Genomic DNA, 16,336 nt, shown 5'->3' with positions numbered 1-16,336 from the left:
TCCAGCAGCCCTTCATCAGGAGATGCTTGCAAAGCAGATGACTTACGCAGTGATCTATGACACATTCCCCATCTCAAGGCAAAGGAACACAAGACTCTGTACTATGCTTTAGAAATTTTATTAACTGCTGTATACATAGATTATTTTCTCCACAGTGGAGTTATTCAAAGAGATGAAAAGAGAATGACACCCAGCACCACCATGATGATAAAGAGAAGGCAACTGGCATGCCTCCTTGAAGGAAAACAAAGCAAAGTAAGAAGAAGATGAGAAGAATCCAGGGTTGTAGAAGGAGGCAGGAATAAACTTAAGGCACAGAAACGGATTAATCCAAGGACTCCACCAGCATGGAGGAGGCAGCAGCTCTCAACACTTCACTGAAGTTCTTCAGCAACAGCCTTGCTTAGGATAGCAGCAACAGGAACCACAGCCGCAAGAGTTGCAGCAGCAGGGGGAAGAGCAGCAGCAAGGAGTGCAGCAGCAGCAAGGAGTGCAGCAACAGGAAGGAGTGCAGCAGCAGCAGCAGGGGCAGCAGCAGCACTTGCAGCAGCAGGGAGAGCAGCAACAATTGGAGCAGCAGGACATCTTAGCGGTGGAGAAGGAAGGCAGAGCTGAAAGAATTCAAGGGATTTCCCATTAAGTAAACACAACGTCCTCAGGCATATTAAAACACTGTAGACATATGCTCTGCATTCAGGAGACCAGAAAAGACATGATTTTCACATCATGTTTCCCTCTGAGTGATCCTAAAACTACATTTTGGTTAGCAAAATGGGATGCACTGTTGTCTTACCTATGCATCACTACCCTTCTGCTTATCTAGAGCATTGATCCTTGACTCTTGCTTAGGTCAGGTGTGCTGTGCCATTTCAGGAACTGCACAACAGATTGATCAGGAACCACCTCCTTCTCCATCAGGAGCCACAGGCCATGCTGGTTTCCTCAAAACATACATGTCTGACAGGTGAATTACATTTAACCATTATAGCTGTAGATCAATTTGAAATGTGTCCTTGGTCAGAAAAAACCCAAACCTATTTTAGATCCTGTGCAAGACAATAGTAGGCAAACATTCTAGTCCTAAAATTCTGCCAAACCTGAGGCCTGAAGGCAAGATCCTAGCTTCTCTGTGAATGTATAAAGACATGTTCTATAAGAAATGGTGTATCCAGAAGACCTGATTGAGATCTTGCATTCCTCATGCCCAAGAGAGAAGTAAATTTTGAATTAGAATTACCATCTAAGAAATCACGCTTTTCTCCATGCACACCTCCCCATGTGGCAGGAGACAAAGATTGGCCACCAAGAATAAGAAATATAGTGAGCCAGTACCATTGCAAAACCAGAGCTGCTAGACTACATCCTCAAGATCTCAAGCTCTCTGGAAATCTAGGGAACCAAAAGAATGAAGAGATAGTGGCACAGAACATACCTTTTTCAGTTCTGAGAATTCGTGTGGATGTTGGATCCAGTGAGTGAGTGAAGAACTCCTGAATGGGGGGCCTTTATATACACCTCTGTGAACCCTTCCGCAAGCAATTATGAACCACGCAATGATGACAAGGTCTTCATTAAAAGTCCTCTACCACACAATCATCAGGTGCATGATTCTTGACTGTGTCCACATCCTTCCTTTTTAAAGTCAGGTGATTAAGGCTATTCTGCAGTAGTAACACTCTAATTCTCCCTTCTGTCCAAAGGGGGCACTTATTGGATTGCTTGAAATCAAATACGTTCGGATGAACAGGCATCATATGGGCTTCTCTCCAAGATCTGGTGCCTAAGGGATTTAGTATTCAGACTGTTTACCTGTGGACACAACATTTAGGCCACTCTTTCTTAGCACAGCATGCAGCATGTATAAAGTTATTTTAATGAATCAGTTATTCAGGATGATACTTGTTTTAAGGACCCTGGATTGAAACCACTGCTAGTCACACTCAGAGCAGGTCCATTAAAGTCCATAGAAATGGCTAACATAGGTTTGTTAATTTCAGTGTGCCTTCTCTAAGTAGAACTCATCTGGATACAAGCCAATTGCTCAGATGTCTGGTGCAAATTAGGCTGTAATGTTCTTTCTGGGTGATTGAAAGCTGGAAGACAATCATTAGATATAGCCCAAATGTTTTGCATTCGTCTAGCAATTATTTTTTTGCTGTAATGAACATTTGTTAAAGCTACATATTAAATAAAAACATGTGCAACTGCTACCATTCACCCTTTAATCCAGGCTGAGAATTACAGTGTTCCCAGAGTGCACTTTTAATTTCCTCTGTGTTTATATATATAGATAAATAATAGGGGTTGTGAATACAGTCACAGATCACGCACCAGCTAATAATGTGTGGTGGAGGCCAACGTCAAGGTTTAATGTAGAGCTTCTCATTCATGAGTAGAGCCTTATGGCTTGCGGAAGGGTTCACAGAGCCATATAAAAGGACCACAATCCTGGAGTTCTTCATTCACTCTCTGGATCCAACATCCACACACCAATTCCTATAGTCAACAAAGGTAAGCTTGTCTCCAAATATTTATTCATTCTTCTTGTTTCCTTCATTGCAGGGAAACGAATATTCTGAGCAGGTACTCCAGCTCTGGTCTTGCGAAATGCATCTGAATCAAATTCAAAGAATAGTCAACTGTCTCAAAATGGGATTATGTTAGTGTTTCAGATTTCAGCATCTCAACTGCCATATTTTAAGACATAGATGAAAAGTGGTTTGAATAACAGACTCCTTGTAGGTTCTTTGGGTTTTACCTGATGGGATCATGTAATTATCTCTTCACCATATCTGCGTGATGGACGCTACATTTTCATAAGTTGTGCTTTTGCAGACTGACCATTTTCCCTGCCTCTGGGGTGTTTAATGGACTCCTTATGGCAGTAGAGTGGTACCTTGGTTTGCAACCGTTTTGGATTACAACCGTTTTGGATTACAACCATGTAAAACCCGGAAGTGTGTGTCCCTTTTTTGGATTACAACCCTTTTTTTATTACAACCACATTTTGGAGGGGGGAGGCCTCATTGGCAAAAGCGTGCCTTGGGTTACAACCTGTTTTAGTTTACAACCGGACGTCCGGGATGGATTAAGGTTGTAAACCAAGGTACCACTGTAGTGACTTCCCTAAAGATGTAAACTTCTTCTCATATCAGCTGAGGTGGAATATTTCACCCATGATATATTTCATGTATACAGCAGGCAGATGTTTCCCCAATGCTTTATAGAACAAGCGAATCTTTGCTATATACATAGGGAAATTATTTCAGCTGTGTCACGAGTAGGAGGAAAACAATGTGAAATAGTCAGCTCTTAATGCAAAGCACCAGTAAAATGTGTCTTCAACACATCTGATGATGTAGCACTTGCTTAACTGGTGATCCCTTGATTTCCTGCAGCTCAAGCTTCCTTCTCTTCCTCAAGATGTCCGGCTGTTGCCAGTGTGGCTGCTCCCCTTGTTGCTGCAAGCAGTGCTGCTGTTCCCCCTGCTGCAGCTGTTGCAAGCAGTGTTGCTGCTCCCCCTGTTGTTGCAAGCAGTGTTGCTGCTCCCCTTGCTGCTGCTCTTCCCCCTGCTGTGGTTCCGGGTGCTGCGGGTCTTCCTGCTGTGGTTGCAAATGCTGCTATCCCAAGCAATGCAAATGCTGAAGAACCCCAAGGGGAGCTCTGAATGCAAACTGGGAGTCTACAGCATACAGCCCAAGGAATAATCCCACCACCATGAGTACTGACTTCAAGGGCTACTGGTTGACTCCTTGCACTCATCGTCCAGCTATTCTCCTAGGAGCCATCTCCAACAAGGCATTTGAAATGGTGCCTTCATGATACTCTCAATGTGTGTGACTCTTTCTCTTTTCTCTCGCTGCTACATTTCTAAACCTTCTGCTGTTGTAGAATCTACCTGCTTGCATGGCAACAAATAAAATGATAAAGCATCACTTATATTTTGGTGTATCTTTCCCTTAAATTGGGGTGAGAGGAGGCTTTTGGATCCCTGTTGAAACTCACACACTCCCAAGACTATAATTCCCAACAAATTCCTCCGTTGCTTCACTGATCATTTCATTGCCCAGAAGGTGAAGGAAGCAGCTAGGAGATCATCTACATTGGACCTGGTCCTCACTAATAGGCAGGAATTGATCTTTGAATTGGAAGTACTGGGGACCTTGGAAGGAAGTGATCATGTCCTCTTCCCTTTCCTCGACATACCATGGCGTGCTCCTGTAATCTCAGTCCTTGCTGCAAGGAGGTTTTCCTATCTCCTTGCAACGCAGTCTGTAGGGGCATCCCAGCCAGTTCATCCCGAATCTGCTCATTCAGACCCACCTTGTATAATGCAAGCATCGATTTTCTCTCCCATCCCAGTTGCCGGAAGTACATCTGATAATCGGCCCACTACTCTGCCACAGTCTGGTTTCCCTGTCTGAGGCTCATGAGCTTCTCGGCAAGCGCCTCTTCCGGTAAAGGATCTAGATAAATACTGCCCATCATTTTTATGAAAGCATCCTAATTGGCAAGTGCTCCATCATTGCTTAACCTCAGGGAGTCACAAAGTGCTGAGCCCCTGCCTCTACTGAGAGCCAGTGTGGTGCAGTGATTAAGAGCAGTAGACTCGTAATCTGGTGAACCGGGTTCGCATCTCCGCTCCTCCACATGCAGCTACTGGGTGACCTTGGGCTAGTCACACTTCTCTGAAGTCTCTCAGCCCCACTCACCTCACAGAGTGTTTGTTGTGGGGAGGAAGGGGAAGGAGAATGTTAGCCGCTTTGAGACTCCTTCGGGTAGTGATAAAGTGGGATATCAAATCCAAACTCCTCTTCTTCTTCTTCTACTAGGCTAATGAGGAATGACACCCTGTCCTTACCACCGTGGAATTCAGCCCCTTGGAGGCTTAGGAAATAGAAGCAGGCTGTTTTGAAGGCCACATCTCTGAAGGCTTTCCTGAAAATCGGGGGCGGGGGGTATGAGGCTCTTGGACGTCGGCCTTCCATATACCTCCATCAGCTGCCTGGACTGCCCCCCTCCCACTCCTTCCAACCTGGTTAGTGGCAGCTTCAACTCCTGATTTTGCTGCCAAAGTACCTGATAAGGATTTGCAATCAGGTTCTGTCCTCCAATTGCACCCACCGACGCGGCCATGGGGAGCTGTTGTTGTTCTTCCGTTATCGGCTCCTTCCTTTGCCAACTAATGCAAAGAACTTATAGAAGGGTCATTCTGTCAGGAGTCCAGGTTCCCAGCTTGAGAACACAGTGAGGGTAGATACCTTGTTTTTCGCTCTATAACACGCACCCGACCATAACACACACGTAGTTTTTAGAGGAGAAAAATCCATAGGCATGCCACCCGTAGGCATTCCCTCCATAACATGCACAGATATTTCCCCTTACTTTCTAGGAGGAAAAAAGTAAGTGTTATGGTGCAAAAAATACGGTAATTAAAAAAGAATGGCTTATTGCAAAAACCAACAGATAGCTCTGGATGATGCTAACAAAGCCTCTGGTATCATTATTCATGATGGCCCTTCTGAAGATTCCTTCCGGTATCTAAATAATATATTGAAATAACGCCCCTTGTGTCTTTTGTTTTGCTTCCTATCTAGAAGCCCTCCCACTCGCCGACTCCTTGGAGAGAATGGATTAGTGCCAACTGCTTCCTTTCCCGATAAACTGTCTCCTTGTCTATTCGCCCCCAATTTGAGCTTCCAGTGTGCTTTGGCAGTGTTCTAGCCTGCTCTCAGCTACTGTCTTATCCGCTCGCCTGTCAAGGTCAGGAAGAGCCGATTTCTGCAGCTGCCGGCTCTCCCCTGCCTGCCTAACATCAAAGCCTCCCTCTTCTTGGCTGCTTTCTGCAGTTGGCTGCAAACCCTCTGTAGTGAAGTTGGGAAATCTTAGTATGTCAAACGCTGGTTCACGCAGGAGTGAAGCATGGTGGGAGAGATAAAATAGTGGCCTTCTGTGGAATGGGTGTTTGGTCTCTTTAAATGTAAAGCTCCCTGTCTCTAGAAATGTGAGTCAATTACCACTTGACTCTAGGCAGGATGAAGTGTTATTTGATTTTCCAGACCATGGCACAGCTGGGGGCCTGAGTGTGGAATGGGTTGTAAAAAAGGCACAGGAGGCTATCAAGTAATTTACAATTTAGGAGCTGGTATGTGTAAGAGGGGACACGGAGTGGCGCTATGGGTTAAACCACAGAGCCTAGGACTTGCCGATCAGAAGGTTGGCGGTTTGAATCCCCGCAACGGGGTGAGCTCCCATTGCTTGGTCCCTGCTCCTGCCAACCTAGCAGTTCGAAAGCATGTTAAAGTGCAAGTAGATAAATAGGTACCACTCCGGTGGGAAGGTAAACGGCGTTTCCGTGCGCTGCTCTGGTTCGCCAGAAGCAGCTTAGTCATGCTGGCCACATGACCCAGAAGCTGTACACCAGCTCCCTCAGCCAATAAAGCGAGATGAGCGCCGCAACCCCAGAGTTGGCCACGACTAGACCTAATGGTCAGGGGTCCCTTTACCTTTACCTATGTGTAAGAGAGGCCTGGGAATGGAGGAAGAGCCTTTTGATCGTAATGTCTCTGAGTCCAAACAAAGTTCAGCTGTGCTGGTCTCCTGGCAATCAGGAGATATAGTCTCATCATACAGCCATTGGTAATTAACCTAAAGAAATGATTGGTCCCTAACCTATCCTCCACATGGGTTTTCAAGGATAAAGGATTTGGGAATTCAGATGCAAAGGGCAGAATATCTTGCCCTAGTACTTTGCCTGGGGGTGTTTGACCAGTGAAAGGGCTCTTAACTACTCACTGTGTTTTGAACTATTGTTGCTGTGTGAGTATGGTTTTAGATAGTTATATTTTACAATGTTTTAAATTTTTTGTTTGTAACCTTCTAAGAAATGTGCAACTTTTTGAGTGGCTTTTTCAATAAACTTGGAAAAGGACTTTTTGTCTTTTGTACTCTGTGCCTTGTTAGGGGAAGCTAAACTGGTGCCTTACCGTTTGGACACCTACCTGTTGAATTTCTGTCTGCGTCATGGTAAAGTGACTCCTTGAACCCCATTCAAGGGTGGTCCAGGATAGGAGGTGGTAGCGGGTTTACTGTTCGGCTTGTGATTTGCAACAACTAGTGATCTCTCCCCCTTCCTGGCCAAGTCCTGCCGCTGTCTTGGAGGAATGGTTGGGGGGGGTAGATAGTCCCACTCACTACACCCTCACTTTGAGCTGGCTCATTCCTGACAGCATGCCTGCCATATGGAGAGGTGGCAGATCTACAAGGAATCACAAGATCTGCTGTGAACCAACCACAACTTCCTTGTTTCGTCCAATAAAGAGTTTAACTTTACTTACGCTGTGCCATTTATAGCTGACCTGCTCCAGAAATGTGCTCCTGGCAACCATGCAATAAAGGACTCAAGTATCTCAAGGAGTGCCTCTGCCCACATGACTGAAACCAGACCCTGCATCCATCACCTGACATCCTTCTCCATGTACCCCCACCCTGAGCTAGCTGTGGAGGGTGGAGACATACGAATAGGCCTTCCCAGTGGTGGCTCTCCCTATGTCAAATGCTCTCCCCAAGGAGGCATCCCTGTCACCATCACTATTTGCTTTTTAGGCAAATATTTTTTTCACTCACCTATACTATTAGACCTTAAAATTCTGCTCATCTTTTAGTAGGGTGAAGCTGAGTCAGATTTTTTATACATATTCCTCTTGCTTTAAATGTTGTTATACTTATTTTTTTATATAAATCATTTTTATTGGTTTATAAAACCAAAGTACAAATAAACACAAACTAATAAGAACATGCGGGACACAGGTGGCGCTGTGGGTTAACCACAGAGCCTAGGACTTGCCGATCAGAAGGTCGGCGGTTTGAATCCCCACGACGGGGTGAGCTCCCGTTGCTCAGTCCCTGCTCCTGCCAACCTAGCAGTTCAAAAGCACGTCAAAGTGCAAGTACTAAAATAGGTACCACTCCAGCGGGAAGGTAAACGGCGTTTCCGTGTGCTGCTCTGGTTCTCCAGAAGCGGCTTAGTCATGCTGGCCACATGACCCGGAAGCTGTACGCCAGCTCCCTCGGCCAATAAAGTGAGATAAGCGCCGCAACCCCAGAGCTGGTCACGACTGGACCTAATGGACAGGGGTCCCTTTACCTTTACTTTAATAAGAACATCTCTGTATAAGGAGATTCTCTAAATATCAAGACATCCCTCCATGGAGTCTTGTTTTGAGCGTCTACAACTGCATCCATACTCCCATTTTTATATCAAACCATATTGTCCTTAATATTTTTTTTACACTATCAGTGAGCCAGAATCCTGCTTTTGTTTCCATCTGTTTACATTGGTCTCCTAAATAACTTAGACATTTTCCCCATTCTTTTATAAAGCTTTTATCCTCTTGGTTTCTGGGTTTTCCAGTCAGCTTTGCCATCTCACTGCATTCCATCAGCTTGGTTGCTATTCTTCTCTGGTGAGGACTTCTTTCCAACTCATTTGTCATTTTAATGAAAGGTGTGGATATAGCCAAAGGAGATGATTAGAGGTGCTGTGCTTGAAAGACATATCCATTGGTACTTAGTCATGAATATGCCACTTTAGTGGTGCTGAACCGCAGCTGAACCAGCCCTGACAGGATGCCATGCATGTGCTCTCACAATGAGATATGGCCCCCTTTCCAATATTGTACGTGAGCTGAGCTAGTGATGCTTTTGAGGCTGGGAGCCCTTAAGCAGGAGATTCTTGGAGAATGCAAAGCAGATCACCTGTACAGGCATCTATGCCACATGCTGCATCTTAGGGCAAATGAACACAACAAGGCTCTGTACCATGCTTTAGAATGTTTATTAATTGCCACCGGGAAAGGTTTTCTTTTCACAGAGGAGTTATTCAAGGAGATGAAAGGAGAGTGACTCCCTGGACAACCAAGGTGATAAAGAGAAGATAACTGGCAGCATGCCTCCTTGAAGGAAAACAAAGCAAAGTAAGAAGGAGATGAGAAGAATCCAGGGTTGTAGAAGGAGGCAGGAATAAACTTAAGACAATGGAACAGATGAATCCAAGGAGTCTGCCAACATGGAGGAGGCAGCAGCTCTCAACACTTCACTGAACTTCTTCAGCAGCAGCCTTGCTTAGGATAGCAGCAACAGGAACCACAGCCACAAGATCCACAGCCACAGGAACCACAGCCGCAAGAGTTGCAGCAGCAGGGGGAAGAGCAGCAGCAGCAAGGAGTGCAGCAGCAGCAAGGACTGCAGCAGCAGCAGGGGCAGCAGCAGCACTTGCAGCAGCAGGGAGAGCAGCAACAATTGGAGCAGCAGGACATCTTAGCGGTGGAAAGGAAAGGCGGAGCTGAAAGGATTCAAGGGATTTCCCATTAAGCAAACAACATCCTCAGGCATGTTAAAACACTGTAGACAGATGCTCTGCCAGAAAAGACATAATTTTCACATCATGTTTCCCTCTGAGTGATCCTAAAAGTACATTTTGGTTAGAAAATGGGATGCACTGTTGTCTTGGCTATGCATCTCTACCCTTCTGCTTATCTAGTGCATTTATCCTTGATTCTTGCTCAGGTCAGGTGTGCTGTGCCATTTCAGGAATTGCACAACAGATTGTTCAGGAACCACCTCCTTCTCCATCGGGAGCCGCAGGCCGTGCTGCTTTCCTCATGAACACACATGTTTGACAGGTGAATTATATTCAACTATTATAGTTGTAGATCAATATGAAATGTGTGATTGGTCAGAAAAACCCCTGTCCCACCCCCCATTTTAGATCCTGTGCAAGATGATTGTAGGCAAATTTCTAGTCCTAAAATGCTGAGAGAATTGAGGCTTGAAAGCGAGATCCTAGCTTCTCTGTGAATGAGTAAAGACATGTTTTGTATCTAGGAGACCGTTTTGAGATCTTGAATCCCTCATTTCCAAGAGAGAAGTAAATTCTGAATTTGAATTAGCATCTAAGAAATCAAGCTTTTGTCCATGCACAACTCCCCATGTGGCAGGAGGCCAAGATTTGTCACCAAGAGTAAGATAAACAGTGAGCAAGTTGCATTGAAAAACCAGAGCTGCTAGACTACATTCTCAAGACCATACCTCTCCTGGAACTGAAAGAGTGAAGAGATAATTGGAGGAACGTACCTTTTTTCAGTTGTCAGAATTGGTGTGGATGTTGGATCCAGTGAGTGAGTGAAGAACTCCTGAATGGGGGGCCTTTATATACACCTCTGTGAACCCTTCCGCAAGCAGTTATGAACCACGCAATGATGACAAGGTCTTCATTAAACCTTAATATGGGCCTCTACCACACAATCATCTGGTGCGTGATCCTTGACTGTGTCCACATTCTTCCTTTCTGAAGTCAGGTGATGAAGGCTATTCTACAGTAGTAACACTCTAATGCTCCCTTCTGTCCAAAGGGGGCATTTATGGGATTGTTTGAAATCAAATATGTTTACATGAACTGGCATCATATGGGCTTCTCTGAAAGATCTGGTCCCTAAGGGTTTTAGTTTTCAGATTGTTTACCTGTGGACACAACATTTAGGCCATTCTTCCTTAGTATAACCTGCAGCATGTATAAAGTGATGTTAATAAGACAATGATTTAGGATGATAGATATTTTAAGGACACTGGATTGAAACCACTGCTAGTCACACTCAGAGCAGGCCCATTAAAGTCCATAGAAATGGCTAACTTAGGTTTGCCTACTCTAAGTAGACCTCAGCTGGATGCAAGCCAATTGCTTTTGCATGGTTCAGATGTCAGGTAAAAATTAGGCTGTGGAGCCCAAGTGTTCATCTATCAATTATTTTTTAATGTAATGAACATTTGTTAAAGCTATATTAAATAAAAACACGTGGAACTTCTATCATTCACCGTCCTGCTCAGCTACTTTTAAAAAATAATAAATAATAAATGGCCCATGCTATTGACTTCTGCTCATTGCTGATAAATATGTGTCAAATCTTTGTTGAATATAGGGAAATTATTTCAGCTGTGTCGCGAGTAGCATGAAAACAATGTGAAATAGGCATCTCCTAATGCAAAGCACCAGTAAAATTTGTGTTTAACACATCTGACGATTTAGCTATTTGTTAACTGGTGATCCCTTGATTTCCTGCAGCTCAAGCTTCCTTCTCTTCCTCAAGATGTCCTGCTGTTGCCAGTGTGGCTGCTCCCCTTGCTGCTGCAAGCAGTGCTGCTGTTCCCCCTGCTGCGGCTGCAGCTGTTGCAAGCAGTGTTGCTGCTCCCCCTGTTGTTGCAAGCAGTGTTGCTGCTCCCCCTGCTGCTGTTCTTCCCCCTGCTGTGGTTCCGGGTGCTGCGGGTCTTCCTGCTGTGGTTGCAAATGCTGCTATCCCAAGCAATGCAAATGCTGAAGAACCCCAAGGGGAGCTCTGAATGCAAACAGGGAGTCTACAGCATACAGTCCAAGGAATAATTCCACCACCAGGAGCTCTGGCTTCAAGGCTGCTGGTTGACTCCTTGCACTCATCTTCCTGATTCACTCAGTCATTCGCTCAGGAGCCATCTCTAACAAGGAAGGCATTTGAAATGTCTGTGACTCTTTCTCTTTTCTATCTCTTTTCTATCTCTGCTACATTTCTGAAGCTTCTGCTGTTGTAGAATCTACCTGCTTTCATGGGGACAAATAAAATGGAAAAAGCATCTCTTATAGTTCGGTGTATCTTTCCCTTGAATTGGGATGAGAGGAGCCTTTTGGATACCTGTTGAAACTCACACACTCCCAAGAATAAAAGGTCAGGCTAAGTTCAAATTGAAAGCCAGCTGGATATTGTAGCTCTGTCTTACAGGCCCTGCAGAAGGAGGTTAAATCCTGCATAGCCCTGGTCTCATGGGACATAGCGTTCCACCAGGTCAGAGCCATTACTGAGAAGGCCCTGGCCCTGGTGGAGGATAATCTGACTTCCCTAGGGCCTGGGACCTCTAAACTATGATTATTCATGGACCTTAAGGTCCTGTGTGGGGCATACCAGGAGAGGCGGTCCTGTAGCACTCAAAATGATGCACTTCAGAGTATAATCTCTTCCCTTTCATAAGCATCCAATCAATGAGGTTTGCAGGAGAGAGCCTCATGCAAATACCACCACAAAGGGAATTGCTTCTCCCCATCCTCATTACATCCATTTGCTCAATGACAGATAACGGCTTGTAATCCTCGGATGTTACATGTGTATCAGGGCCTGGCTAGATGAGGAGGAATGGTGCAAGGCTACAGCCAGTGGGAAACACCCCCACCCCCACCACCAGGGGAACATCAGAGGTGGAAGCTTCTGAGCCAGGACAATGATGGTGGGATACAGGACAGTTCAAAGAAAGAAGGGGGACAGACAGGCTGGAGGTTGAGCTAGCCACAGTTTTAAGTTAGAGTAAGGCAGCTGAGGAGGAGGAGGGGCTGAGGCTGTGACAGATCCAAAGCAGCCTGCCAGTTCAACTATTTTCCCCTCTCCTCCTCCCCTGTTTCCAAGAATGAGGAGGGTGTTACATGCAGCAGAACGAAAGGTGCAGAGAACCCCTCCTCAAATGAGTTTGTGACTGTCTGAAAGGCAGATGCCTGGGGAAGAGGCATAGGAGGCTCAGATCCTCATTTCTGGCAACTGTTTCATCAGGCTAGTCCTGCCAGTGGAGACCTCTTGTTTGTGTTTCATATCTCGAATTGAGAATTAACTTTACTGACCCTCTCTGAGTCTCAGTGCTGAACCGCAGCTGAACCAGCCCTGACAGGATGCCATGCATGTGCTCTCCCAATGAGATATGGCCCCCTTTCCAATATTGTACGTGAGACGGAGATGTACTCCCCAGGAGCTTAGCCAGTGATCTTTTCTAGGCTGGGAGCTCTTCAGCTGGAGATTCTTGGAGAATGCAAAGCAGATCACCTGTTTGGGGATCTTTGCCACATTCTGAATCTCAGGGCAAATGAACACAACAAGGCTATGTACCATGCTTTAGAATTTTTATTAATTGCCACCGGGAAAGGTTTTCTTTTCACAGAGGAGTTATTCAAGGAGATGAAAGGAGAGTGACTCCCTAGACAACTAAGGTAATAAAGGGAAGACAACTGGCATGCCTCCTTGAAGGAAAACAAAGCAAAGTAAGAAGGAGATGAGAAGAATCAAGGGTTGTAGAAGGAGGCAGGAATAAACTTAAGACAAAGGAACAGATGAATCCAAGGAGTCCGCCAGCATGGAGGAGGCAGCAGCTCTCAACACTTCACTGAACTTCTTCAGCAGCAGCCTTGCTTAGGATAGCAGCAACAGGAACCACAGCCGCAAGATCCACAGCCACAGCCACAGGAACCACAGCCGCAAGAGTTGCAGCAGCAGGGGGAAGAGCAGCAGCAGCAAGGAGAGCAGCAACAGCAAGGAGTGCAGCAGCAGCAGGGGCAGCAGCAGCACTTGCAGCAGCAGGGAGAGCAGCAACAATTGGAGCAGCAGGACATCTTAGCGGTGGAGAGGGAAGGCGGAGCTGAAAGGATTCAAGGGATTTCCCATTAAGCAAGTACAATGTCGTCATCCATATTAAAAACACTGTAGACACACTATCTACATTCAGGAGACCAGAAAAGACATAATTTCCACATCATGCTTTCCCTCTGAGTGATCCTTAAAGTACATTTTGGTTAGCAATATTCTAACAGTTCTGCTGGGATGCAGTATTGTCTTGGCTATACATCTCTACCCTTCTGCTTATCTAGAGCATTGATCCTTGATTCTTGCTCAGGTCAGGTCTGCTGTGCCATTTCAGAAATTGCACAACAGATTGTTCAGGAACCACTTCCTTCTCCACCGGGAGCCGCAGGCCATGCTGCTCTCCTCATGAACACACATGTTTGACAGATGAATTATATTCAACCATTATAGCTGTAGATCAATATGAAATGTATGTTTGGTCAGAAACCCCCCGACCCCCCCCCCCATTTTAGATCCTGTGCAAGATGATTGTAGGCAAATTTCTAGTCTTAAAATGCTGAGAGAATTTAAGCCTGAAGGCAAGATCCTAGCTTCTCTGTGAATGAGGTAAGACATGTTTTGTATCCAGAAGACCTTTTTGAGATCTTGAATCCCTTGTGTCCAAGGGAGATGTAAGTTCTGAATTTGAATTAGAATCTAGGAAATCACGCTTTTGTCCATGCACAACTCCCCACATGGCAGGAGGCCAAGAATTGTCACCAAGAGTAAGATAAATAGTGAGCAAGTTGCATTGAAAAACCAGAGCTGATAGACTACATCCTCAAGACCATACCTCTCCAGGAACTGAAAGAATGAAGAGATTATTGGAGGAACTTACCTTTTTTCAGTTGTCAGAATTGGTGTGGATGTTGGATCCAGTGAGTGAGTGAAGAACTCCTGAATGGTGGGCCTTTATATACACCTCTGTGAATCCTTCCGCAAGCAGTTATGAACCACGCAATGATGACAAGGTCTTCATTAAACCTTAATATGGGCCTCTACCATGCAATCATCTGGTGCGTGATCCTTGACTGTGTCCACATCCTTCCTTTCTGAAGTCAGGTGATGAAGGCTATGCTGCAGTAGTAACACTCTAATTCTCCCTTCTGTCCAAAGGGGGCACTTATGGGATTGCTTGAAATCAAATATGTTCAGATGAACAGGCATCATATGGGCTTCTGTGAAATATCTGGTGCCTAAGGGTTTTAGTTTTCAGATTGTTTAGCTGTGGACAAAACATTTAGGCCATTCTTCCTTAGTACAACCTGCAGCATGTATAAAGTGATGTTAAGAAGGCAATGATTTAGGATGATAGATATTTTAAGGACACTGGATTGAAACCACTGCTAGTCACACTCAGAGCAGGCCCATTAAAGTCCATAGACATGGCTAACTTAGGTTTGCCTACTCTAAGTAGACCTCAGCTGGATGCAAGCCAATTGCTTTTGCATGGTTCAGATGTCAGGTGAAAATTAGGCTGTGGAGCCCGAGTGTTCATCTATCAATTATTTTTTAATGTAATGAACATTTGTTAAAGCTACATATTAAATAAAAACACGTGGAACTTCTATCATTCACCGTCCTGCTCAACTACTTTTAAAAAATAATAAATAATAAATGGCACATGCTATTGACTTCTGCTCATTGCTGATAAATATGTGTTATGAGGATCAAATTCCAAGACGTGGAAATGCAATTGTCAGGTGCTTTGAGCTTGAGGCAGGAAATACAGTCAGAAGATCTGGAGAATTTTTCCTGGCTAAAAAAACAGTGCAGGATCTCAGTGAGAAGCTCTCATTATTTCCGTTCATCATAGCATAATTGTTTTAAAACCAATCCCATAACTGCCCCTTCATCTGGCCTGAGAATTACAGTGTTTCCAGAATTCAGTTTTAATTTCTTCTGTATTTATATAGATAAATAATAGGGGTTGTGAATACAGTCACAGATCACGCACCACTTAATAATGTGTGGTGGAGGCCAATGTCAAGGTTTAATGTAGAGCTTCTCATTCATGATTAGTGCCTCATGGATTGTGGAAGAATTCACAGAACCATATAAAAGGACCACAATCCTGGAGTTCTTCATTCACTCTCTGGATCCAATATCCACACACCAATTCCTATAGTCAACAAAGGTAAGCTTGTTTCCAAATATTTAATCATTCTTCTTGTTTTCTTCATTGTAGGGAAACGAAAATTCTGAGCAGGTACTCCAGTGGCTCTGGTCTTGCAAAATCATTCTGAACGGAACGTGCACAGGAGCTATCAGTCTCAAAACTGGATTTTTTTTAGTTTTTCAGATTTCAGCATCTCAACTGGCATATTTTATTTCAAAGAGCTAAAATATTTTCTATAACGGACTTTTTATAGGTTCATTGGCACGGCAAAGGCCAAAGTAGATGGTACCATCGAATTATCTCTTCACCATATCTGTTTCATTGATTTGCAATTTTTAGTTCTGAGGACTGACCATTTAAGCTGTCTTGGGGCTGTTAACCGGAGTTCTCAGGGGAACTATCAAGTAATGACTTCCCTGGAGGTGTCAACTGTTTCTCATATCCACTGAAGAATATTCCATGCATTTTAGAGACATAGATATATATATAATAATTTATGTCAGCAGCATAAAAAATATAAGACATAGATATAACCAGCGCATGTGTAATATGCATCCTGCTATGATAGAATCTGGATTTCCTCTAGGCTTTTATTTATTTTATATTTGAGGAAAACTCTGAATTCCCCTTAACACAGAAAGCAAAATGTTCCTGGATTTACAATGAAGGCAGAATCACTATTGAATTTTTGGTTGGACAAATCGGTCCATTTCAGCATTCATCAGGCAGATGTTTCTCACATGCTGTATACAGC

General features: G+C 44.4%; 3 long non-coding RNA genes across 3 annotated transcripts; 1 reads left to right on the top strand and 2 right to left on the bottom strand.

Moving 5' to 3' along the window:
• Positions 1-102: 102 nt before the first annotated feature.
• On the bottom strand, positions 103-10,176 carry LOC310694383. Its single transcript, XR_014519643.1, has 2 exons — positions 10,135-10,176; positions 103-611 (listed from the first exon to the last, which is right to left on the bottom strand). It is a non-coding gene; the product is annotated as an uncharacterized lncRNA (long non-coding RNA).
• Positions 2,360-3,939, top strand: LOC310694427. Its single transcript, XR_014519691.1, has 2 exons — positions 2,360-2,511; positions 3,399-3,939. It is a non-coding gene; the product is annotated as an uncharacterized lncRNA (long non-coding RNA).
• Positions 10,177-12,950: 2,774 nt separating the features above from the next.
• LOC310694374 lies at positions 12,951-14,408 on the bottom strand. Its single transcript, XR_014519634.1, has 2 exons — positions 14,302-14,408; positions 12,951-13,479 (listed from the first exon to the last, which is right to left on the bottom strand). It is a non-coding gene; the product is annotated as an uncharacterized lncRNA (long non-coding RNA).
• Between the last annotated feature and the right edge of the window lie 1,928 nt (positions 14,409-16,336).

This window comes from Podarcis liolepis, assembly GCF_965112155.1.
Source record: "Podarcis liolepis genome assembly, chromosome: 15".
In the NCBI taxonomy this organism is placed as follows: Eukaryota; Metazoa; Chordata; class Lepidosauria; order Squamata; family Lacertidae; genus Podarcis; species Podarcis liolepis.
Note: the sequence above shows the minus strand (reverse complement) of the source record. Positions and strands in the feature narration are given on the sequence as shown.